Genomic DNA, 25557 nt, shown 5'->3' on the forward strand with positions numbered 1-25557 from the left:
TATTTTCTTGTGAGCATTCACAGTAGATGCAAAGAAACACAATAGAATCAATGAAAAACTACAAAGACAACATGCTGTGCAAACACAAAGAAATATATAATAACATACATAAATAAGCAATAAATATGAAGAACTTCAGTTCTAAAGTTTTAGTTTTAAAGTTTTAGATGACATGCTGAATCTGCACAGATGTCTAAGGAAATAGAGGTGCTGCTGTGCCTCGTGACTTCTTTGCAATAACAGTTACATGTTAGTACAGGACAGAATCTCGGAAATAAAAATGCCAAGGAATTTAAAGCTGCTGAACCTCTCCAGTTCTGATCCCTTGATGAGGACTGGCTCCTTGTCCTCTAGTTTTCTCCTCCTGTCGTCAATAATTAGCTCCTTGGTTTTGTTGACATTGAGTGAGAGGTTGTTGTTGTGGAACCACTCAGACAGGTTTTCAATCTCCCTCCTATATAGTGGTTCATCACCACTTTTGATTCAGCCCGAGAAAGTGCTCTGATCAGCAAACCTAAATAAGGCACTGGAGTTGTACTTAATCTCACAGTCATAAGTATAATGCGAGTAGAGCAGAGGGCTAAGCAACACACATCAAAGTTGCTGGTGAATGCAGCAGGCCAGGCAGCATCTCTAGGAAGAGGTGCAGTCGACGTTTCAGGCCGAGACCCTTCGTCAGGACTAACTGAAGGAACAGTGAGTAAGGGATTTGAAAGTGGGAGTGGGAGGGGGAGGGGGAGGGGGAGATCCAAAATGATAGGAGAAGACAGGAGGGGGAGGGATGGAGCCAAGAGCTGGACAGGTGATAGGCAAAAGGGATACGAGAGGATCATGGGACAGGAGGTCCGGGAAGAAAGACAAGGGGGGGGGGAGACCCAGAGGATGGGCAAGAGGTATACTCAGAGGGACAGAGGGAGAAAAAGGAGAGTGAGAGAAAGAATGTGTGCATAAAAATAAGTAACAGATGGGGTACGAGGGGGAGGTGGGGCCTTAGCGGAAGTTAGAGAAGTCGATGTTCATGCCATCAGGTTGGAGGCTACCCAGACGGAATATAAGGTGTTGTTCCTCCAACCTGAGTGTGGCTTCATCTTTACAGTAGAGGAGACCGTGGATAGACATGTCAGAATGGGAATGGGATGTGGAATTAAAATGTGTGGCCACTGGGAGATCCTGCTTTCTCTGGCGGACAGAGCGTAGATGTTCAGCAAAGCGGTCTCCCAGTCTGCGTCGGGTCTCGGCAATATATAGAAGGCCACATCGGGAGCACCGGACACAGTATATCACCCCAGTTGACTCACAGGTGAAGCGTTGCCTCACCTGGAAGGACTGTTTGGGGCCCTGAATGGTGGTAAGGGAGGAAGTGTAAGGGCATGTGTAGCACTTGTTCCGCTTACACGGATAAGTGCCAGGAGGGAGATCAGTGGGAAGGGGGCTAAGCATACAGCTTTGAACAGCACTGGTGCTGATGGTGATTGTAGAGGAAATCTTGCTACCAATCTGAACAGACTGGGGCTGCAAGTGTGAAAATCGGGGATCTATTGCCCTAGGTCATGGAGCTTGTTGATTAGTGTTGAGCGGATGATAGTGTTGAATGCAGAGCTGCAGTTAACGAAGAACATCCTGATTAATGCATCTTCATTGTCTAGATGTTCCAGGGTTGACTGAAGAGCGAATTAAACGGCACGCACTGTTGACCTGCTGTGACGAATAGGCAAATTGAAGCAGATCCAAGTCGCTCATCAGGCAGGAGTTAATGTTCTTCATTATCAACCTCTCAAAACACTTCATCACAGAGGACGCAACTGCCACTGAATGATTATAGCTGGAAGCTTAATGTCCAAGGATACACACTATATCGGAAGGATCGGAAGGATAGGCAGGAAGGCGGGGGTGGCATGGCTCTGATGGTTAAAAAATGAAATCAAATACTCAGAAAGAGGTGACATAGGATTGGAAGGTGTAGAATCCTTGGTGGTAGAGCTAAAGAAAAACTGCAACGGTGAAACGACCCTAGGGGGATTTCAATATGTAGGTAGATTGGGAAATCAGGTGGGTGCTGGATCCCAAGAGGGGGAACTTGTACAATGTATACAAAATCCAACAAAAGGCAACCAAAAAAGCTATAAGAAGGGAAGAGATGAAATATGAGGGCAGACTAGCCAATAATATAAAAGAGGATACCAAAAGTTTTTCAGTTATATAAAGAGTAAAAGGGAGGTAAAAGCTGATATCGGACCACTGGAAAATCATGCTGGTGTGGTAGTAATTAGGGACAAAGAAATGGCAGATGAAACCTATTGAGTACTTTGCATCTGTCTTCACTGTGGAAGGCACTAGCAGTGTGCTAGTGGTCCATGAGTGTCAGGGAGCAGGAGTGAGTGCCACTGCTATTACAAAGGAAAAAGTGTCAGACAAACTCAAAGGTCTTAAGGTGGATAAGTCACCTGGACAGAAGGACTACATCCCAGAATCCCAAGAGAGGTTGCTGAAGAGATAACAGATGCTTTGGTCATGATGTTTCAAGAATCACTTGATTCTGGCATGATACCAGAGGACTGGAAGATTGCAAATGTCACTCCACTCTTCAAGAAGGGAGGAAGGTAAAAGAAAGGAAATTATAGGCCAGTTAGCCTAATCTCAGAAGTTGGGAAGTGTTGGAGTCTATTATTAAGGATGAGATTTCAAGGTACTCGGAAACTAATGAGAAAATAAGTCAAAGTCAGCATGGTTTCTGTGAAGGGAAATATTGCCTGACAAATCTGTTCTTTGAGGAAATAGCAAGCAGGGTGGACAAAGGAGAGGCAGTGGATGTCATTTACTTGGATTTTCAGAAGGCATTTGATAAGGTGCCACACGAGGCTGCTTAACAAAATAAAATCCTCTGGTGTTACAGGAAAAATACAGGCATGGATAAAGGAATGGCTGACAGGCAGGAGACAGTGAGTGGGAATAAAGGAAACTTTTTCCAGTTGGCTGCCGGTGACTAGTAGTGTTCCTCAAGGGTCGGTATTGGGACCGCTGCTTTTCACATTGTTTGTCAATGATTTAGATAGTAGAATTGATGGCTTTGTGACAAAGTTTGCAAATGATACAAAGATAGGTGGATGGGTAGGTAGTGCTTAGGAAGCAATGCAATTGCAGCAGGACTTAGACAAATTGGAAGAATGGGCAAAAAGTGGCAGATGGAATACAGTGTTGGGAAATGTATGATAATGCCTTTTGGTAAAAGAAACCATAGTGCGGACTATTATCTAAATGGGGAGAAGGTTCAAACATCAGAGGTGCACAGAGTCCTCATGCAAGACTCCCAGAAGGTTAGTTTACAGTTTGAGTCTGTGTTAAAGAAGGCAAATGTAATGCTGGCATTTATTTCAAGGGGAATAGAATACAATAGAAAGGAGATAACACTGAGCCTTTATAAGACACTAGCCAGGCCGCACTTGGAAGATTGTCAACAGCCTTGGCCCCTTATCTCAGAGAAGGATGCATTGTCATTGGAGAATCCAGAGGAGGTAAACAAGGATGATGCCGGAAATGAAGGGGTTAACATATGAGGAGCATTTAGCAGCTTTGGGCCTGTACTCACTGGAATTTAGAAGAATACGAGGGGATCTCACTGAAACCTACCGTATGTTGAAAGGACTAGAAAGGGTGGATGTGGAAAGGATGTTTCCTCTAGGTCTGGATACCCCCACCAGAGGGCACAGCCTCAAAATTGAGGGACGACCCTTTAGAAGAGAGGTAAGGAAGAATTTTTTTGGCCAGAGAGTAGTAAACCTGTGGAATGCTCTACTACAGACTGCGATGGAGGCCAAGTCCGTGGGTATATTTAAGGCAAAAGTTGGTCGTTTCCTGATCAGTCAGGGCATCAATGGATATAGTGAGACGGCAGGCGTATGGTGTTGAGTGGAATCGGGCTCAGTCATGATGGAGTTGCAGAGCAGACTCGATGGGCTGAGTGGTCTAATTCTGCTCCTATGTCTCATGGAGGTGTATGGAGGGATATGGTCCGTGTGCAGGTCAGTGGGACTAGGCAGAAAATGGTTCGGCACAGCCAAGAAGGGCCAAAGGGCCTGTTTCTGTGCTGTAGTTTCTATGGTTCTATGGTTCTATGGAGATGGCTTTTTAGAGCAGCTTGTAGTTGAGCTCACTAGGGGATCTGCTATTCTAGATTAGGTGCTGTGCAATAAACCAGAATTGATTAGACAGCTTAAAGTAAAAGAACCCTTAGGGTCAGCGATCATGATATGATTGAATTCACCCTGCAATTTGAGAAGGAGATACTTAAGTCAGATTTATCAGTATTACTGTGGAGTAAAGGGAACTACAGAGGCATGAGAAAGGAGCTAGCCAAAATTGATTGGAAGGCGACACTAGCAGGGATGACAGCAGAGCAGCAGTGCCTGGAGTTTCTGGGAGAAATTTGGAAGGCACAGGATAGATACATCCCCAAAGAAGTAATATTCCAAAGGCAGGATGACGCAACCTTGGCTGACAAGGGAAGTCAAAGCCACAATAAAAGCCAAAGAGAGGGTATAAAATAGAGCAAAGATTAGTGGGAAGTTAAGAGGATTGGGAAGTTTTTAAAAACCAACAGAAAGCGACAAAAAAAGTCATTAAAAAAGGAAAAGATTGAATACGGAAGTAAGCTAACCAATAATATTAAAGAGGGTACCAAACGTTTCTTCAGATATATAAGTAGTAAAAGAAGAGGCGAGAATGGATATTAGACTGCTGTAAAATGATGCTGGACAGGTAGTAATGGGGGACAAGGAAATAGTGGATCAATCTTCACTGTGGAAGACACTAGCTGTTTGAGTGTGTCAGGGGTCATGAAGTGTGTGAAGTTACCTTTACTAGTGAGAAGGTGCTTTGGAAACTGGAAGGTCTGAATGTAGATAAGCACCTGGACCAGATGGTCTACATCCCAGGGTTCTGAAAGAGGTGGATGAAAAGATTGTGGAGGCATTAGAAATGGTCTTTTAAGGTTCAACAGATTCTGGATTCTGGGTACTGGAATACACTCTTCAAGAAGGGAGAGAGGCAGAAGAAAGGAAATTATAGGTCAGTTAGTCTGACATCAGTGGTTGGTAACACATTGGCCTTGATTGTTAAGGATGTGGTTTTGGGGTGCTTGGAGGCACATGATAAAATAGGCCATAGTCAATATGGTTTCCTCAAGGGAAAATCTTGCCTGACAAATCCGTTGGAATTCTTTGAAGAAATAACAAGTAGAACAAACAAAGGAGAATTGGTGGATATTGTGTACTTGGATTTTTCAGAAGGTCTTTGACAAGGTGCCACACAAGGCTGCTTAACAAGCTACGAGCCCATGGTATTACAGGAAAGATACTAGCATGGATAAAGCATTGGCTGATTGGTAAATTGTGGAAATAAAATAAGCCTTTTCTGATTGGCTGCCAGTGACGTGGTGTTCCACAGGAGTCTGTGTTAGGACTGCTTCTTTTTACGTTATGAAAATGATTTGATGAAGGAACTAATCGCTTTGAGGCCATGCTTGCGCACGATACAAAGGTAAATGGAGGGGCAGGTCGTGCTGAGAAAGCAGGGAGGCTACAGAAGGACTAGACAGATTCGGAATATGGGCAAAGAAGTGGCAGATGGAATACAGTGTCGGGAAGTGTACGGTCTTGCACTCTGGTAGAAAAAATAAAAGGGTAGACCACTTTCTATATGGAGAGAAAATTCAAAAATCTTGAGGTGGAAAAGGTGCAGGATTCCCTGAAAGTTAATTTGCAGGTTGAGTCGATGGCAAGGAAGGCAAATGCAATGTTCGCATTCATTTCAAGAGGACTAGAATATAAAAGCAATGATGTAATGTTGAGGCTCTCTATGGCACTGGTGCGGCCTCACTGGTGAATTTTGTGAGCAGTTTTAGTCTCTAGTTTAAGGAGGAAGTGGTGTCGTTGGAGAGGATTCACAGGAGGTTCATGGAAATGATTCCAGGATTGAAAGGCTTATCATACGAGGAGTGTTTGATGGTTCTGGGCCTGTACTCACTGTAATTCAGAAGAATGAGGGGGATCTCATTGAACCCAATCGAATGTTGAAAGGCCTCAATAGAGTGGATGTGGAGTGGATGTTTCCTATGGTAGGGGAGTCTGAGACCAGATGGTACAGCCTCAGAATAAAAGGACATCCTCCTCATCATTTAGAATGGAGATGAGGAGAAATTTCTTCAGCCAAAAAGCAGTGAATCTGTGGAATTTGTTGACACAGACGGCTGTGGAGGCCAAGTCATTAGGTATATTTAAGGCAGAGGTTGATAGATTCTTGATTAGTCAGGGCATGAAGGGATAAGGGGTAAAGGCAAGAGATTTGGGCTTAGAGGGAAATTGATCAGCCATGACGAAACGGCGGAGCAGACTCAGGCTAAACAGCCCAATTCTGCCCCAATATTTTATGGTCTTGTGGACAGTCAATGAGGCAGGTGACCACATTCTCCTTGGGCACCTGTATAATTGAAGCCGGCTTGAAGCATGTGGGTACCTCAGATTGCTGAAGCGAGATGTTAAGCATATCAGGAAAGATTCCAGTCAGTAAATCGGCACAGGTTTTCAGTACTTGGCCAGGAACCCTGTATTGACCAGATGCCTTCCGGGGGTTCACCCTCCTGAAGGCTACTTTCAGATTGGCCCCAGAGAATGAAATCACAGGGTCATCACGGTTTGTGAGTTCATTAAGATGCCTCCACGTTTGTCAGTCAAAATAAGCATAATAGGCATTCAGCTCATCTAGGAGTGAAACCTTGCTGGCATATGTGTCACTTGGTAGGAGGTGATAGCCTTCAAGCCCTACCACAGTTGTTGAGCATCCTTCTGTGATTCAAATTTGGACTGAAATTGCCACTTTGCCATTTTTTGGAAGTCGTATCTTATAACATTATAATGAGCACACAATCTTTGCTCAAAGCACATTATAGTAGTTAAAAAACAATGTGGCACTTCTGTATTTGGCATATCATGAGAAATCTCGACTGTAGAAGTCATGCTATTTCCAGGTCTGGCCATACATTATTGCTAAAGAACAGTGTTAGCTAGTATGATTCCCATACTCTAGTCACAGAGTAACACAATTCCTGTGAATTAGAATATAGCATTCAATGGGTAGAGTTCAGAATCTGCCTTTTCATATGGTTCTGACCACATTTCTCTAGCCCATGGCCCAGAGATATCATTGCTCCACTTTATTCACCTTCAGGCAGAGGATCAGGTTTTGCTTGACCTATAATGACATCTTAACTTTCCCCTTTATTGACCACAGCGCTTGAGGTTGGACTTAAACAATAGGCAATTGACTGCAACAGTTAATCCAGAACAAAAAAAGCAGAAGCAGACCCAAACAAAAAAATGTGGTATACTATCTGCAGTATCAAAATGTCTTATGGGATATTGGGCGATATCCAATCAGCTGCTTTTAGTTAAATTAATTGGTAACCCTTTTAACATTAGCATAATCCAAGCCTACGTGCCAACAAAATGTTGCGGATGAAGAGGATATCAACAAGTTTTATGAAGATCTCGACAGTGCTTATGAGCAATGTAAATCTCAGGATGTTGTTGTTGTTGTTCGTCCTTCGTAGTTGAAGATGACCATGGCTTCAAAGTCAAATGGGAGATTGGTGGCTGTGGGTCCGGAGGTGACTGATGAGGCCAATTCGGGCCCTGAAGGCTCGCCCACATGTGGGACACAAGTGGGTGGGTGCTGTCGTGGCAATGGATGCTGCTCGGGCCTTGCGCACAGCACGCTTTCGTTGCACCTCGATGATGCGCCTGACTTCAGCTGCACGGGCTCCTGTGGTGATCTTGCTGCGCCAAGCTGGACAGTCGAGGGCAAGCGTCTCCCACGTGTTGATGTCGACACCCAGGCCTTTGAGGGACGCTTTGAGGCAGTCTTTGTAACGTTTCTTCTGCCCCCCGACTGAGTGCTTGCCCTGACACAGTTCTCCGTACAGCAGCTGCTTAGGCAATCGGCTGTCTGGCATTCTGACCACATGTCCAGCCCACCTGGCTTGGGCTTTCAGCAGGAGGGTGTAGACGCTGCAGAGCCCAGCTCGTTCCAGGATTTCCGTGTCGGGGACTTTGTCCTGCCACCTGATGTGGAGGAGTCTGCGGAGACAGCTCAGGTGAAAGTGGTTGAGCTATTTGGCGTGTCTGCTGTAGAAAGTCCAGGTCTCCCTGGCGTAAAGGAGGGTGGTAAGGACCACTGCACAGTAGACCTTCAGCTTGGTGGTAAGGCTGAGTCCTCTCCGCTCCCAGACACTCTCACGGATTCCCCCAAAGGCGGCGCTGGCTTTGGCAATCCTGTTGCTGACCTCAGCATCTATGTTCACTGCGCGAGAGATTATGCTGCCCAGGTAGGTGAAGTTGTCGACTGCCTGGAGGTTCTGGCCCTTCACCATGATGCGCGGCTCCTGGTATGGCTTTCCTGGGGCAGGCTGGTACATAACTTCGGTCTTTTTGGTGCCAATAGTGAGACCAAAGTTGTCACAGCGACCTCTTCGTGACCTTTGTCGATCTAACCAAGGCTTTCGATACGGTCAGCAGAGAAGGCTTGTGGAAGATCATGGAGAAGTTTGGCTGCCCTAGCAAGTTCATCACAATCGTCCGGCAGTTTCACGACGGTATGATGGTGAAAGTTCTGGATGACGGCGACGAGTCGGAGGCCTTCCCAGTGACAAATGGCGTCAAACAAGGCTGCATTCTTGCCCCGACTCTGTTCAGTATGGTATTCTCTGCCATGCTGACAGGTGCCTTCCGTAACTACGAAGAAGGAATCCACGTCAGGTACAGGACTGACGGCAGGTTGTTCAACCTTAGGCGCCTGCAGGCAGTTACGAAGGTGCGAGAGACTGTCATCAGAGACTTCTTGTTTGCTGATGACTGCACACTCAACGCCAGCACAGAGCAGGAGATGCAGCGTGAAATGGACTGCTTCTCACAAGCCTGCGACAACTTCGGTCTCAAATCTCAGGATATAAAACGAGTCATGGGAGATTTTAAACTCCAAAGTTGGACAGGAAAGGGTTGATAACATAATAGTACCCTTTGGATTAGGGGAGAAAAATGAAAATGGAGAAAGGTGTGTCAGAAACAACCAAGTGATCACCAATACTTGGAATAAAAACCATCCATGTAGATTGTGTACTTGGATCAGCCCTGGAGCTAGAACAAGGAATCAAATAGATTTCATTACCATCAATGAACGCTTTAGAAATAACACCACGAATTGTAAAACCTACCAAGGCGCAGACTGTGGTTCAGATCACCATCCAGTAATAGCTACCATCAAAACAAAATTAAAGAAACTGAAATGTGGAAAAAAGGGAAAGAAGTATATGTTGGGAGAACTTAAAAAAGATAGCATACTTAAGCAACAATTCTAGACAGCTGTAGAAGAACACCTCAACGAAAACGTAACAACACCTTTTTGGGACAGATTTAAATATGCTATACAGCAATCAGCAGAGGAGGTAATCCCAGTACAAGAAATCCAACACACCAAAAAGGAGTGGATAACCAAAGAAATTCTAGATTTGATGGAACAAAGAAGGTTAGTGAAGAATGATGAAGTGCAATACAGAGAGCCAGACAGACAGACCGACCAAACAATTGAGCAATATTGCAAAGGAAGAATGGTTGAATCAAAAATGCAATGAAAGAGAAGGCCAAATTGACAACAGCAAAGAAATGCACAAGAAAATTAAGGAAATTACTGGAATTAAGAAAACCTCCTCTACAGGATGCATAAGATCAGCAGACGGATCCATACTAACAGATCCAGATAAAGTATGTGAGAGGTGGATTCAGTATATAGAGCAGCTGTTTGAGAATAATGGAGGGGAACCCCAGATATTAAACACCCTAATTCTGGCCCACCTATTACCAAAGAAGGAATAACTAAAGCAATGAAAGGCATGAAACATGGTAAAGCCACTGGACCTGATGAAATTTCAGTGGAAATGATACAAGCCCTAGAAGATCTGGGCACAGATATTCTTTTTAAAATGTTTAATAGCATATATGAGTCTGGTGTATTGCCTGATGATCTCTTGAAATCAGTATTTATCACTCTGCCAAAAATTCCTGGAACTATTGACTGTGAAAGTTATAGAACAATCAGTCTTATGAGTCACATAATATCCAATTCAAAACAAGTTAAGGCCAGAAACTTCTAAACTACAATATGGGTTTATTGAGGATAGAGGAACTAGAAACGCAATTTTCATACTATGAATGCTTTCAGAAAGGGCAACTGAATATCAAAATGATGTCTTTTTATGTTTTATTGATTTCACTAAAGCATTCGACAAAATGCAGCCATGAAAAATTATTTCAAATTCTCGTTAAACTAAACATTGACGGAAGGGACCAACAACTGCTTCAAAATTTATATTGGAACTAAACGATGGCAGTAAAAATTGATGATAATACAAGCAGTTGGACTAAAATTCAAAGAGGAGTTAGACAGGGAGGCATTGCCTCACTGGAATTGTTTAAAATCTATAGTGAAATGATTCTCAGAGAAATAGAAGACCTAGATGGGATAAAAATTGGAGGTGTTAACATCAACAATATAAGATATGCAGACAATACCAAACAGCAGATACTCCCACAAACAAGAGGAAATCTGCAGATGCTGGAATTTCAAGCAACATACATAAAAGTTGCTGGTGAACGCAGCAGGCCAGGCAGCATCTATAGGAAGAGGTACAGTCGACATTTCGGGCCGAGACGCTTCGTCAGGACTGACGAATACTCCCAACTGCACATGGGTAACCAAGAGAGATTGAACAAAAGACCAGTTTTAATTACCTTGGTAGCTTTATATCACAAGATGCTAGAAGTAAAGTAGAAATAAAAAGAAGAATTGCCATTGCCAGAAACAACTTCCAAAAAATGAAACCCATTTTTACCAACAGACACATTTCCATGACAACAAGATTTAGGCTACTAAAATGTTACATCTGGTCAATCCTGCTGTATGCTTCAGAAACATGGACTATAACACCAGAACTCCAAACAAACTTAAAAGCAACAAAAATGTGGTTTCTTAGAAGAATGCTGAAAATATCACATAGAGATAGGGTAACTAATGAGACAGTACTCCAACATGCCCATGCAAAAAGATCTTTAATGAGAACATTAAATGAGAGGAAACTTAAATTCCTGGGTCATATCATCAGAAAGGGAGAAATAGAATGCCTTGCATTACAAGGCCGTATGCCTAGGAAACGCGGAAGAGGAAGGCAAAGATGAAAATACATGGACACTGTGAAAGAACTAACAGATCTAAGTGTGTGAGTTATCATTGATGCTACATGGCATTGTTCAATGTAGAAAGCCATGATTGCCCAAGCGTGTAACACGCAAGGCACACGAAGAAGAATACTATTTGTAAAGTATCATATCTGAAATATGGTTTTATACTAGCACCAATGTACAACAGCTGCCAATGTGTCTGTTAAGGGAAAAAGTTTTTTTATTCCCCCAAATGGGACAATGAAACCGTCTAGGCTCCTTGAATATTTGAAGTGAATACACTGTGATAAAGCAAACAATTTCAGTCACTTAATGAAAACTTTTAGAAACAAAAAATGCTTCAAAACATGTTTGCCAGCACTTCACAACAAAACAGTGATGATTTTCTTGCTTCATACATTTCACTGCTCATTGGAGAAGAACTGATACAATTGAAAGAAATACAATTGGAGAAGAACCGATTCTGCTATCAGTAAGGGAGGTTCTGAGCACAGTTTTGCAAAAGTCATCAGACCAAATAATTAAAGCAATTCTGCTCAGCAACAACTCAGTTCAACGACAAAAAGATGAATGTGGAAGACATATTGTGCAACATACGTAGGACAACAGAACTTGCTCTGCAGTTGGATAAGTCAACTTTGCCAGGCAATAAATCTTTGCTTCCAGATTATGTTTGCTTCATAAAGATGAAAGCATGGTTCAAGTGTTATTTGATATGGGACTAGAAACAGATACAGAGGGGGAGACAATATCTTGGGTTGTTGAGCGGTTTTTCAAAGAGAAGGACATTCTGCTCACCAACATCCTTGCTTGTGCAACAAATGGGGCACCATCAATGATAGAACGCCACTGGGGGGAGGGGAGGGTTATTACTTTCTTGAAAACAGCTGAACCTAATATATTTACCATTCACTGTGCAATATCTTGATGCAAAACACCCAGATCAATGGCTGCACAACTCATTAAATACGGTTATCACAGCAGTAAATAAAAATCAAGTCCCATGCTCTCAAATACAGGTGTCCCCCACTTTTCAAACGTTCGCTGTTACGAAAGACCTACATTAGTTCCCTGTTTTCACTAACAGAAGGTGTTTTCACTGTTACGAAAAAAAGGCAGCGTGCGCCCCGAGCAGCCGCTCCTCCCCCAGATTCGAAACTGCATTCTAGCCAGCATTGCTTAAGCACGTGCCCGTGAGCAGCTGTTAGCAAGATGAGTTCTAAGGTATTGGAAAAGCCTAAAAGAGCTCGTAAGGCTGTTACACTTTGCGTAAAACTAGACATAATTAAGTGTTTCGATTGTGGTGAACGAAGTAAGGACAAAGTAAGTTTGGCTTGTGGAAGTTAATGAAGATGATGTTGAAGAGGTTTTGGCATCCCATGACCAAGATTTGTTAGATGAAGAGCTGATGCGATTGGAAGAGGAAAGGATAACAATCGAAACCGAATGCAGTAGCGAACGGACCGAAAGTGAAGTCGTCCTGGAACTGAACGTGAAGAAGATGATCTGCCTGCCCTGATGGAAACAGACGACAAGATGACACCCAAGTGTCCCACCACCCCAACATCCAGGCCGCCGACCAATACCAATCCGTGAAGAATGCAACAGTACAGCAGTAGCCGGGACACACCCAGCGCATCTTTAAGAAAAAAGCTGAAATAAACAAGCTGATTAATTAGGTTGTTTATTTCGGCTTTTTCCTTAAAGATGCGCTGGGTGCGAACCGGCTACCGCTGTACCGCTGCATTCTTCGTGGCAATTTATCGGTTGGCGGCCGGAAGGGTGGGGACCACTGCACCACCCCAACCTCCGACGACTCAGCCTAACACACCATCAGTGTGCTCGCTGTCTTCCCAATTCCGCTGTGATACTACACTGTACATACATTATTTCTACTTTATATAGGCTGTGTATTTTTATGTGTTATTTGGTATGATTTGGCAGCTTCATAGCTTAAAGGTTACTGGAGAGAGCGTTTCTGCCGAGAGCACTTGTGTGAGATTTTCTGCCGAGAGCGCCTGCGTGAGATTTTCGCTACGGAGAACAGTACAGCAATGATTGTGGAAAAGTATTTCTACTTTATATAGGCTGTGTATTCATCATATCATTCCTGCTTTTACTATATGTTACTGTTATTTTAAGTTTTATGTGTTATTTGACAGGATTTGGTAGGTTATTTTTTTGGGTCTGCGAATGCTCACTAATTTTTCCCATATAAATAAATGGTAATTGCTTCTTCGCTTTACGACATTCCGGCTTACGAACCGTTCCATAGGAACGCTCTACCTTCAGATGGCGGGGGAAAACCTGTATTGACTATTTCAAGAGCTTTGTATTGAGAATGATGAACAGTTTGAATGTTGGCTGTTGCACACAGAAGTCAGATAGCTTTCATAAAGAAACTGCCTGAAGTGCTTTTATGTGCTATTTGAAACTGATAAAATCCTTCGGAGGCTCAAATTCTTTACTCAGTTACCAACTCAAGAACATTAGGCATGATATTACTTTTTTGTCTGAATTATTTGTAAAGTTCAATGAAATCGATCTTAAATTGCAAGGAAATGATGTGAAATCTTATCAAAATCAAATCAGTTGTCTTCACACTTTACCTATTGAAATACATCCTGGAGCTATGCATTTAGAGACCGTCTTAGATCTGTAAAAACCAGTAACATTATACTATTTTTTTTTTTAATTTAATCATTGGAAAGGAGTTTCTTAAATATAAACAAATCTCAAGTACCTATGCATTTTCATCCGACGATAATAACCAACCGACGCATGACTTATTTGTTTTAACTTGGCAAACAAGCATAGTTTGATCTTGGAGCAACAAAGTCTGCTTGAGGAGCTCAGCTGGTCAAGCGGCATCTTGTGGGAGGAAAGCAATTCTCTACGTTTTGGATCGGACTACTAGAGCGACTTGGTTTTTGGTTTACTGCCAGGGATGATTTTGACAAGATCCCAAGGTCACTTCTCACCATCCATGCGGGCTCGCAGAGGCACAAAAAAAAAATCAGTGTTTACTATATGTTCCACTGTATAATTTTTCTTATAACATAAGGCTCTTTAGGAATATAATTCCTTTATTAACTTGTTGAAGAAATGCACAGTTTAGCAGTTCCATTAGTGAATGGAGATGACCACTAAGGTTACTAATTCATGTCAGAACATCAAGAGTCTCTGTGCTTGCCATGGCATTGCATAGCTCACTGGTAACTATTAAAAACATAGAAAACCTTACAGCAAAGTACAGGCTCTTCGGCCCACAAAGCTGTGACGAACATGTCCTTACTTTAGAAATTACCTAGGGTTACCCATAGCCCTCTATTTTTCTAAGCTCCATGTACCTGTCCGGGAGCCTCTTAAAAGACCCTATCGCAGGGGTCCCCAACCTTTTTTGCACCACGGACCGGTTTAATATTGACAATATTCTTGCGGACCGGCCGACCGGGGCAGGGGGAGGTGTTCAAGAAGGGTTAAACTCACCTCAACATGTCTTTTACAGTTAGGGTTGCCAACTTTCTTGCTCCCAAATAAGGGACAAAAGTAGCAGTCAAATACAGGACACTTGTGTTTACCCCGAGAAAGACTACCATAACCATGAAGCCCTGCGCGGGCACCTATGTGCACATGCGTGACGTGCTATGCGCGTACGTGCCGATTTTTTTCCATAAGTCGGTTTGGCTTCACCTTCCCAACTATACTGTACATACATTATTTCTATTTTATATAGACTTATTTATCATATCATTCCTACTTTTACTATATGTTAGTGTTATTTTAGATTTTGTGTGCTATTTGGTATGATTTGGTAGGTTATTTTTTGGGTCTGGGAACGCTCAAAAATTTTTCTCATATAAATTAATGGTAATTGCTTCTTCGCTTTACGCCATTTTGGCATGAACGGTTTCATACATACGCTCAACCTTAGCGGGGGAAATACGGGACATGGGCGGTCCCGTATGGGACAAACCAATTTAGCCAATATACGGGATGCCCCGGCAAATACAGGACAGTTGGCAACCCTATGTTCAAGTTCAACAGTGTGCGACAGGGAATGAGGAAAGGTGCAGCTGATTCATATCGTTTCCTCGTGGCCCGGTAGCATATGCTTTGCGGCCCGGTGGTTGGGGACCACTACCTTATCGTATCCACCTCCACCACTGTTGCTGGCAGCCCATTCCACACACTCACCACTCTCCGAGTAAAAAACTTACCCCTGCCATCTCCTCTGTACCTACTTCCAAGCACCTTAAAACTGTGCCCTCTCGTGCTAGCCATTTCAGCCCTGGGAAAAAGCCTCTGACTATTCACACGATCGAGGCCTCTCATCATCTTATACACCTCTATCAGGTCACATCTATCCCCTGTTGCTCCAAGTAGAAAAGGCCAAGTTCACTCAACCTATTCTCATCAGGCATGCCTCCCAATCCAGGTAACATCCTTTTAAATCTCCTCTGCACCCTTTCTATGATTTCCACATCCTTCCTGTAGTGAGGCAACCAGAAGTGAGCACAGTACTCCAAGTGGGGTCTGACCAGGGTCCTATATAGCTGCAACATTACCTCTCGGCTCCTAAACTCAACCCCACGACTGATGAAGGCCAATGCACCGTATGCCTTCTTAACCACAGAGTCAACCTGCACAGCAACTTTGAGTGTCCTATGGACTCTGACCCCAAGATCCCTCTGATCCTCCACACTGACAAGAGTCTAGAAAATTACAAAATTATCGAAATTATTTAGCAAGTTAGATTTATTTCCAATACAACCCAACTTCTAGCTCATGAATGGTAGCACAAGCCTAAAATTGTACAATGTGAAGAACCCAGAAGAGTAGTTGGGTGAGACCACTAGGTTGTTCAGCCCTTTTATTGCTATTCAACAGTTAATAATCAAGATTCAGATAACACAAGTTAAAGGGAACGATCTTACAGAATGAAATTTCATGTGAACTTTGCTGATAACTTCACATTTTGAACAGAAGGAAGCAGGTATGCCACCACCCACCCCAATTGTCTCCACTGTACCTGAATCTAACCAGTCACTATTGTGGACGCAAGATCAGTTTTCCAGAGGGTGAACACACGGAAAACATCAAGCCCGGTTGATGCCCCTGGCCATGTTCTGAGATCATGTGCAGATCCTCTGACGGGGGTATTTGCAGACATTTTTAACCTCTTCCTGTTTCAAGCTATGGTTCCCTCCTGCTTTAAGATGACCAGTGTCATCCTGATACCCAAAAAAAACAAGGTAACATAGCTGAGCGACTACTTCCCAATTGCTCTGACATCCACAGCAGGACCACCAGACTAAAAAAAAGTTACCTTTCCCAAGAAGTAAGGAGGATCAATGCTCAATAACCCAGCCCTCTACAACCCCCACCACAAATGCTTTATCACGTGATGTCAGAGTCACCTTATGAACAGACATTCATGTGCCTAGTGTCATTTTACGGACATACAATTAATGTATACAAGCTACTTTATGTACTTACATTTATTGTAATTTTTTATTATTGATTTTTTTGTGCTGCATCAAATTTGGAGTAACAATTATGTTTTCCTTCACACTTGTTTATGGAAAATGATATTAAACAATCTTGAATAAAGTGCTTCTACAGGTTGGCCCAAGCAAGCATTAAACTTCAGATTTCCTACACGAACTCAACGCACTACAATTTATCTACCACATAAACAGGTCTATGGGAGATGCCATTTCCCTGGCTTTACATTCATCCCAGAAACATCTGGACAGTAAAGACACTTACATTAGACTATTGTCTTCAACCGCTGGAAGGGGGAGAGAGGGGAGAGGAAATTAGTTCTGCCTTTTTTAAATGGACCAACGCATCAGACTTTTGAATTCAATAATATGTGAGCTAGTTCATATGTACAAGTGTACATAAATTGTGCATTCATAATTCAGGGATATCCTACATATTTTTCTTAAGTTTTAGCTTTTTTAAAAAAAAGCAACAAAACTTTACAGATCAATAAAGAAAAGTGACTCCAATCATGAAGTTAATGTTGGTTGGCACACCAAGTGAATCATTCAACAAAGCATTTATTCAATTATAGGAAGCAGCCTAGGATCTGAATAAGTCAACACAAATCAGTGGCTCAAGTAACACAGCAACCACCAACTGCTATGAGTTTGGTTAAATACCCTTTTTCTCAGTTGCTGGCAGAAATCACACATTAATGCTGTATGAGCACAATATGTGGTGCAAACAGTTTTCTTCGTGCCAGATATACTTTGAAGCTCCTCCCACTGAATTGCTTCTTGCATTCAGTGACTAAAATAAGACTTCCATGCAAAATTTCCACAGATATTGCAAGTTTAGATCTTCCAAAAGTTTTAAAACAAAAATAAGTTTTTTTGTCTGGTCAAGCTTTGCGTTGATAACCCTATCACTATACACGCTTAAAATTTGACAACTAAACCCACACGTTGTACTTTGCTAAATGAAGTTTGCTAATTCCTGACTCACCAAAATTCAGATTTATTTATTTAGCACACGTGCATCGAAACATATAGTGAAATGCAATGTTTGCATCAACTACCAACACAAACTAATGATGTGATGAGAGCAGCCCGCAAGTGCTGCCACGCATTTCGGGGCCAACAAAGCATGCAACAATGCTCAGAAGAACACTGAACACAAGCAACAAAACAAGCCCCATTCCTCCCTCCTACCAATCCACGCACACACCCAGCCCTCCAATCCCAAGGAAGGCCATTTTCAGCCTCCAGTGCACTTGTGGACTCCAGGATAAGGGTCCTAAGTCTTGAACTCCGTACTTGCCAATGACAGGACCCTGAACACTAGGACCTGAACTTCGGTCTCACCAATTCACGTACCTAGGGGGCCTGTGTGTCTTCTGCCAACATGGAACATGAACGTTGATCCTGGAACTAGTCAATGACTCACTAACCAAGGAGTGGGGGGGGGGGGGTGGGAGGTCACCAGCCCTTATCCCCTCACTAGTCTGCATGCCTGGCATCCAACCACAGTTATGCCATGCCCTCATCCCTGGCCTTTGAATGCAGAGCAGAGGACTAGAATCTGGGCTAATTTCTAATTCCCCCCAACCCCCCATTCCCAAACCTCACCCCTAAATCCCTTCTTCCTCAAAATCATTTCTACAAACCTAACCAACAACTAAATCTGAACCACAACCTCAATAGAGACCGCAGCTCAATGCCATCTTGACCAGGAAATGACCACCTAGCTAAAATTTCAGGGGGAAAAAGTTCAAAACTACTTATGAACATCCACACAGGCTTTCTTTTACATGCATATGGGAAATGGTCAGGAAGCACAGCAGCTGATGAGAGACAATCCAATGAAGGAACACAATATATTTTGCATTAAGATCGACAATATTTCAGTCTTACTGTTTCTTTGAAAATCTGTGCTTTTTGCCCGTTTTTCTCATACTTTTATGTGTGGGGGAGGGGGAATTAGGGGCCGAGATTCTTGTGGTATTTTGTGCAAGGGAGGGGGGTCTAGAGGTAGGTTTTCTTTTCTTTTTTGGTTAGTTTCTTTGTGCAGGCAGAAGTGGATACGGAGGCTAATGTTCTTTTTTTGTTTTGTTTGGGGGGAGGGGTTTGGCGGGGTCAATCCTCTTGTAACGTTTTGTTTTTTTGTGCGTGGAGAGGAGTATTTTGGGGGGGCGATGTTCTTGCTGTGTTTCGTGTTGGGGGGGGTTGATGATCATGTTACCATTCTTTTTTTTTTAGTTTTGTGGCTAATTGCAGAAGAATCTCAGAATTGTAAATGAACCTTTGAATTTTTATAAAATTTTCAATTGAGAATAAAGCCACATGTCAAAGCATCCATGTGACTTGCTCTTGATTTCAGTCATGGTGAACGGATTTGCATACCCTATTAGATCATGCATACCCCATTAGAAAGGAAAGCAATTTATATCAATCATTTCACATTATGCAAATAGCTGTAAAACGCATTGGCAAAAGATCAAAATCAAGAGCACGCCAAATATACTTGAGTTTACCTAGAAATAAAAGAACACTTCATTCAAATCTCTCTGAATTCTTTCAATAAAGAAAAATTTGATGCTGCACACACTAATTTTTCTACCCTCGTCATTCCTTCCCAAATGGCATGAAAAAGTTAATGTTTTACGGAAGTGTAATTTGGATCAAATTACTAAAACATTGTCTGAAATGAATGGATTTATCACACTTGCATTTATCCAGCTCTGCATGAAATTTAATTAGAAAATCATGTTCAAACTCTAGTTCACAATTAACCTTGATGATTGAACTTCACAACAAATGAAAAATGCAAGACTATAACACAGATTCTGGAGTGGTAATTATAATGAAACTAGCGGTGCTCACCATCAATGGATCACAAGACTGACAAAAACTTCAAGATTTTGAGGATGTGACTAAACACATTGATGAAGGTAGAGCAGTAGATGTAGTGTATATGGATTTCAGCAAGGCATTTGATAAGGTACCCCATACAAGGCTTATTGAGAAAGTAAGGAGGCATGGGATCCAAGGGGACATTGCTTTGTGGATCCAGAACTGGCTTGCTCACAGAAAGCAGAGAGTGGTTGTAGACTGGTCATATTCTGCATGGAGGTCGATCACCAGTGGTATGCCTCAGGGATCTGTTCTGGGACCCCTACTCTTTGTGATTTTTATAAATGACCTGGATGAGGAAGTGGAGGGATGGGTTAGTAAATTTTCTGATGACACAAAGGTTGAGGGTGTTGTGGAGGGCTGTCAGAGGTTACAGCGAGATATTGATAGGATGCAAGACTGGGCTGAGAAGTGGCAGATGGAGTACAACCCAGATAACTGTGAGGTGGTTCATTTTGGTAGGTCAGATATGATGGCAGAATGTAGCATTAATGGTAAGACTCTGGCAGTGAAGAGGATCAGAGAGATCTTGGGGTCCGAGTCCACAGGACACTAGAAGCTGCTGCGCAGGTTGACTCTGTGGTTAAGAAAGCATACGGTGCATTGTCCTTCATCAATCGTGGGATTGAGTTTAGGAACCGAGAGGTAATGTTGCAGCTATATAGGACCCTGGTCAGACCCCATTTGGAGTACTCTGCTCAATTCTGGTTGCCTCACTATAGGAAGGACGTGGAAACCATAGAAAGGACGCAGAGGAGACTTACAAGGATGTTGCCTGGATTGGGGAGCATGCCTCATGAGAATAGGTTGAGTGAAATTGGCCTTTTCTCCTTGGAGCGACAGAGGATGACCTGATAGACGAGTATAAGATGATCAAGTCAAGTCACTTTTTATTGTCATTTCGACCATAACTGCTGGTACAGCACACAGTAAGAACGAGACAACATTTTTCAGGACCATGGTGCTACACGAACAATATAAAAACTACACTGAACTATGCAAAACAACACAAAACTACACTAGACTAGAAACCTACCCAGGACTGCATAAAGTGCACAACAGCGCAGGCATTACAATAAATAATAAACAAGACAATAGGCATAGTAGAGGGCAGTAGGTTGGTGTCAGTCCAGGCTCTGGGTATTGAGGAGTCTGATGGCTTGGGGGAAGAAACTGTTACATAGTCTGGTCGTGACAGCCCAAATACTTCGGTGCTTTTTGCCAGATGGCAGGAGGGAGAAGAGTTTGTATGAGAGGCATTGATCATGTGGATAGTCAGAGGCTTTTTCCGAGGGCTGAAATGGCTAGCATGAGAGGGCATAGTTTGAAGGTGCTTAGAAGTAGGTTCAGAGGAGATGTCAGGGGTAGGTTGTTATTGTTTTTTTTAAACGCAGAGAGTGCTAAGTGTGTGGAATGGGCTGCCAGCGGCAGTGGTGGAGGCGGATACAATGGGGTCTTTTAAGAGACTCCTGGATAGGTATATGGAGCTGAGAAAAATAGAAGGTTATGAGTAAGCCTAGGTAATTTCTAAAGTAAGGATATGTTCGGCACAGCTTTGTGGGCCGAAGGGCTTGTATTATGCTGTAGGCTTTCTATGTTTCTATGTCCGTGTTAAACAATGTATACCATACAAAGGCAAAGCAGAAATTCAATGATTATGTGTTCTTAAAAGGCCAGTGTTTTGCAGTCTCTCTCCAGAAATCATGTCATTTGCCATTCCGCCATTCATATTTTAAAATGCAGTGGTTTATAAAGTATACATTTTTGACCTCAAAATAAATTAAGTGCAACCAATCTGATGAACTCAGGTACATTTTTTCTCAGCCTCAACATAATGACAGAGATTGCAACAACCTGAAATACCTGAAACCAGACACTCCATAGCAAGAATTAGATCGTGAATTGGGACATTAGGAAGTAGATACAGTGGCATGCAAAAGTTTGGGCACCCTGGTCAAAATTTCTGTTACTGTGAGTAGAAGATGAACTGATCTCCAAAAGACATAAAGTTAAAGATGAAACATTCTTTTCAATATTTTAAGCAAGATTAGTGTATTATTTTTGTTTTGTACAATTTTAGAGTGAAAAAAAGGAAAGGAGCACCATGCAAATGTTTAGGTACTCCAACAGATTTGAGCTCTCAGATAACTTTTACCAAGGTCTCAAACCTTATTTACCTTGTTAGGGCTATGGCTTGTTCACAGTCATCATTAGGAAAGGCCAGGTGATGCAAATTTCAAAGTTTTATAAATACCCTGACTCCTCAAACCTTGTCCCAACAATCAGCAGCCATGGGCTCCTCTAAGCAGCTGCCTAGCACTCTGTAAATTAAAATAAATGATGCCCACAAAGCAGGGGAAGGCTATAAGAAGATAGCAAAGCGTTTTCAGGTAGCTGTTCCCTCAGTTTGTAATGTAATTAAGAAATGGCAGTTAACAGGAATGGTGGAGGTCAAGTTGAGGTCTGGAAGACCAAGAAAACTTTCCGAGACAACTGCTGGTAGGATTGCTAGAAAGGCAAATCAAAACCCCCATTTGACTGCAAAAGACCTTCAGGAAGATTTAGCAGACTCGAATAGTGGTGCACTGTTCTACTGTGCAGTGACACCTGCACAATTATGACCTTCATGGAAGAGTCATCAGAAGAAAACCTATCCTGCATCCTCACTACAAAATTCAGCGTCAGAAGTTTGCAAAGGAACATCAAAAAAGCCTGATGCATTTTGGAAACGAGTCCTGTGGACTGATGAAATTAAAATAGAATTTTCTGGCCGCAATGAGCAAAGGTATGTTTGGAGAAAAAAGGGTGCCGAATTTCATGAAAAGAACACCTCTCCAACTGTTAAGCACAGGGGTGGATCGATCATGCTTTGGGCTTGTGTTGAAGCCAGTGGCACGGGGAACATTTCACTGGTAGAGGGAAGAATGAATTCAATTAGATACCAGCAAATTCTGGAAGCAAACATCACAGCTTCTGTAAAAAAGCTGAAAATGAAAAGAGGTTGGCTTCTACAACAGGATAATGATCCCAAACACACCTCAAAATCCACAATGGACTACCTCAAGAGGCGCAAGCTGAAGGTTTTGCCATGGCCCTCACAGTCCCCTGACCTAAACATCTTTGAGAATCTGTGGATAGACCTCAAAAGAGCAGTGCATGCAAGACGGCCCAAAAATCTCACAGAACTAGAAACCTTTTTCAAGGAAGAATGGACAAAAATCCTCCAAACAAGAATTTAAAGACTCTTAGCTGGCTACAGAAAGCGTTTACAAGCTGTGTTACTTGCCAAAGAGGGTGTTACTAATTACTGACCATGCAGGGTGCCCAAACTTTTGCTTCAGGCCCTTTTCCTTTTTTGTTATTTTCTGTAAAAGATGGAAATAAAAAAGTAATCTTGCTTAAAAATATTAAAGAAATGTGTCATCTTTAACTTTATGCCTTTTGGAAATCAGGTCATCTTTTAATCACTTAGCTATTCACAGAAACCGAAATTTTGACCGGGGTGCCCAAACTTCTGCATGCCACTGTATCTCGAGGAAAGTGGCACATTCAAGCTAGCCTTTACAGTGGATGACAACACTTTAGCCCAGCAAATTATGCAGCACATAATTGCACAGCAAAGTGTAGAAATGAAGGAATTACAGACAATTCCATAGTCAAGGGTGAATAGCATCCATCAACAAGACTTCACATAGTTCAAAGCAAATTTATTATCAAAATGCATATATGTCACGATATACAACACTGAGATTGATTTTCTTGTGGGCATACTAATTAAAACCATAAATAGAAGCAATGAAGGACAACAAATTGTGCAAATGCAAAAAGAAAAAAAGACAATAAACAAATAAGCAACAAAAATTGAGAACATGAGACAAAGAGTCCTTGAAAGCAAGTCCATAAGTTGTGGGAACAGTTCAGTGATGGGGTGAGTGAAGTTATCCCCTTTGGTTCAAGGGGTAATAACTGTTCTTGAATCTGGTGGTGTGAGTCCTGAGGCTCTTGTACCTTCTTCCCAATGGCAGCAGCGAGAAAAGAGCATGGGCTGGGTGGTTGTGGCTCCTCATGGCGGATGCTGCTTTCCTGCAACAACACTGTGTAGATGTGCTCAATGATGGGGAAAGCTCAACGGTGTTACTTCCCTGTGCCCAGGTAAAGGAAGGACATTGTTCAAATATTGACAAGGATATGAAAGAGGTGTCAGGGAAGTGACAGAAGCTGTACTTCACATTAGAATTATTAACATAAAAATTAAGTTACCCTGGAGCTTCAGGAATAACTGATGGAATCACAAGATTTGGATTAATGTCCTGACAAGGAAATTATGCTTCAGAATACTGTATAGCGTCACCTATCAGGTGGGTGGCAAGGTAACACAGCAGCAAGTGCCATGCTTTACAATAGCCCCTGTAAGGTCGGTGTTCAATTCTCACCACTATCTGCGAGGAGCTTGTATCTTCTCACATGACTGCATGTTTTCTTTGGGTGCTCCTTTTTCCTCCCACATTCCAAAGACTTATGTTTAGGGTTAGAGTTCGCAAGTTGTGAGCATGCTACGATGGCACCAGAAGCATGACAACAATTGCGGGATGCCCCCCAGCATATCCTCGACATAAACCACGCACTTCACTGTATGTTTTGATTTACGTGACATATGAAGCTACTCGTTATCAGGTCGATAGTACCTGGAGGAAATATGAGAAATAAGAAATAAAATGAAGGAAAGGAGCTGGGACAGGCAAACAGTACTGTTGTTTGCGGGGATTGGGCACAAGACAAATGCAAGGAAAACCAAGTCAGACATGCAGTGCAAGTGACAAAGTTACAGTTTAGAGAGATGCAGGAACAAGACATCAGATGAGCTAATGACATGCTAATACAAAAAAAACATACGAGCAAAGATTGTAAACTTAATATCTCCAAGGACAAAAGGTTCAGGAATGATGGAACAATATACAAAATGTTTCTATGGTAATATTTCTTAAATATAAGATAACTCAGAAGAGCGAGAGAAGATGCCGAGATCACGGATAGTCTGTTTGTTTAGATTACTAGTAGAGCAATGAAATTCTTGGGCAGGTACTACAGAGCGACAAATAGTGGAACAAATAGGTAATTCAAACCTAGAGGAAAATAATGAAATGATGTCTGAACTGCAAAGCAGTAATAAAGGAAGATTACAATTATGCCAGCACAGACTAAAAGAGCTGCAGTGTTACAGGCAAAGCAAGAAGGAAATCAAGTAAAATGAACAATTTCTTAATTTCTTCAACAACAAATGCAAATAGTGCTGGATCCAGTTCTATAAAAGCAGCTGGTCCACTCTCCTCTCTTATCACTCTTCTTCAGCCCTTTACCCATCACCTACCAGCTTATCACTTCAACCTCCTTCCAACCACCCACCTGGTTCACCTATTACCTTCTAACTTGTACTCCTTCCCCTCCCCCAACGCCTTACTCTGGTTTCTTTCCAGTCTTGATGAAGGGCCATGCCCTGAAACATCAACTTTATCCCATTCCACAGATACCGTCTAATGTGCTGAGTTCCTCTGCATGTGTTACTCTGGATTTCCAGCATTTGCAAAATTGTTTGTGCTTGTGGGCATATTTAAAGCGGAGGTTGATTAGTAAGGATATCAAAAGTTATGGGGAGGAGAACTAAGAGGGATAATAGATCAGACATGACTGAATGGCAGAGTAGACTCGATGAGCTGAATGACTTAATTCTGCTCCTGTGTCTTATAGTGCTATGTCCCCATCCACATTAAGGTTTGACATGCTTTCAGAGCCACTCTTCTGCCCAGTACTGTTGTAACACCTTCCTGTCTTCTGAATAGAGTTTAGCTATTTCCATGTGTATGGTTGAATGACAA

General features: G+C 42.4%; 1 protein-coding gene across 1 annotated transcript in view; it reads right to left on the reverse strand.

Annotated features, from left to right (window-relative positions):
- ddx10 (DEAD (Asp-Glu-Ala-Asp) box polypeptide 10) overlaps window positions 1-25557 on the reverse strand; it is a 252448-nt gene that overhangs the window by 116992 nt on the left and 109899 nt on the right. The window lies entirely within an intron of this gene.

This window comes from Mobula birostris, chromosome 7, assembly GCF_030028105.1.
Source record: "Mobula birostris isolate sMobBir1 chromosome 7, sMobBir1.hap1, whole genome shotgun sequence".
NCBI classification, from domain to species: domain Eukaryota; kingdom Metazoa; phylum Chordata; class Chondrichthyes; order Myliobatiformes; family Myliobatidae; genus Mobula; species Mobula birostris.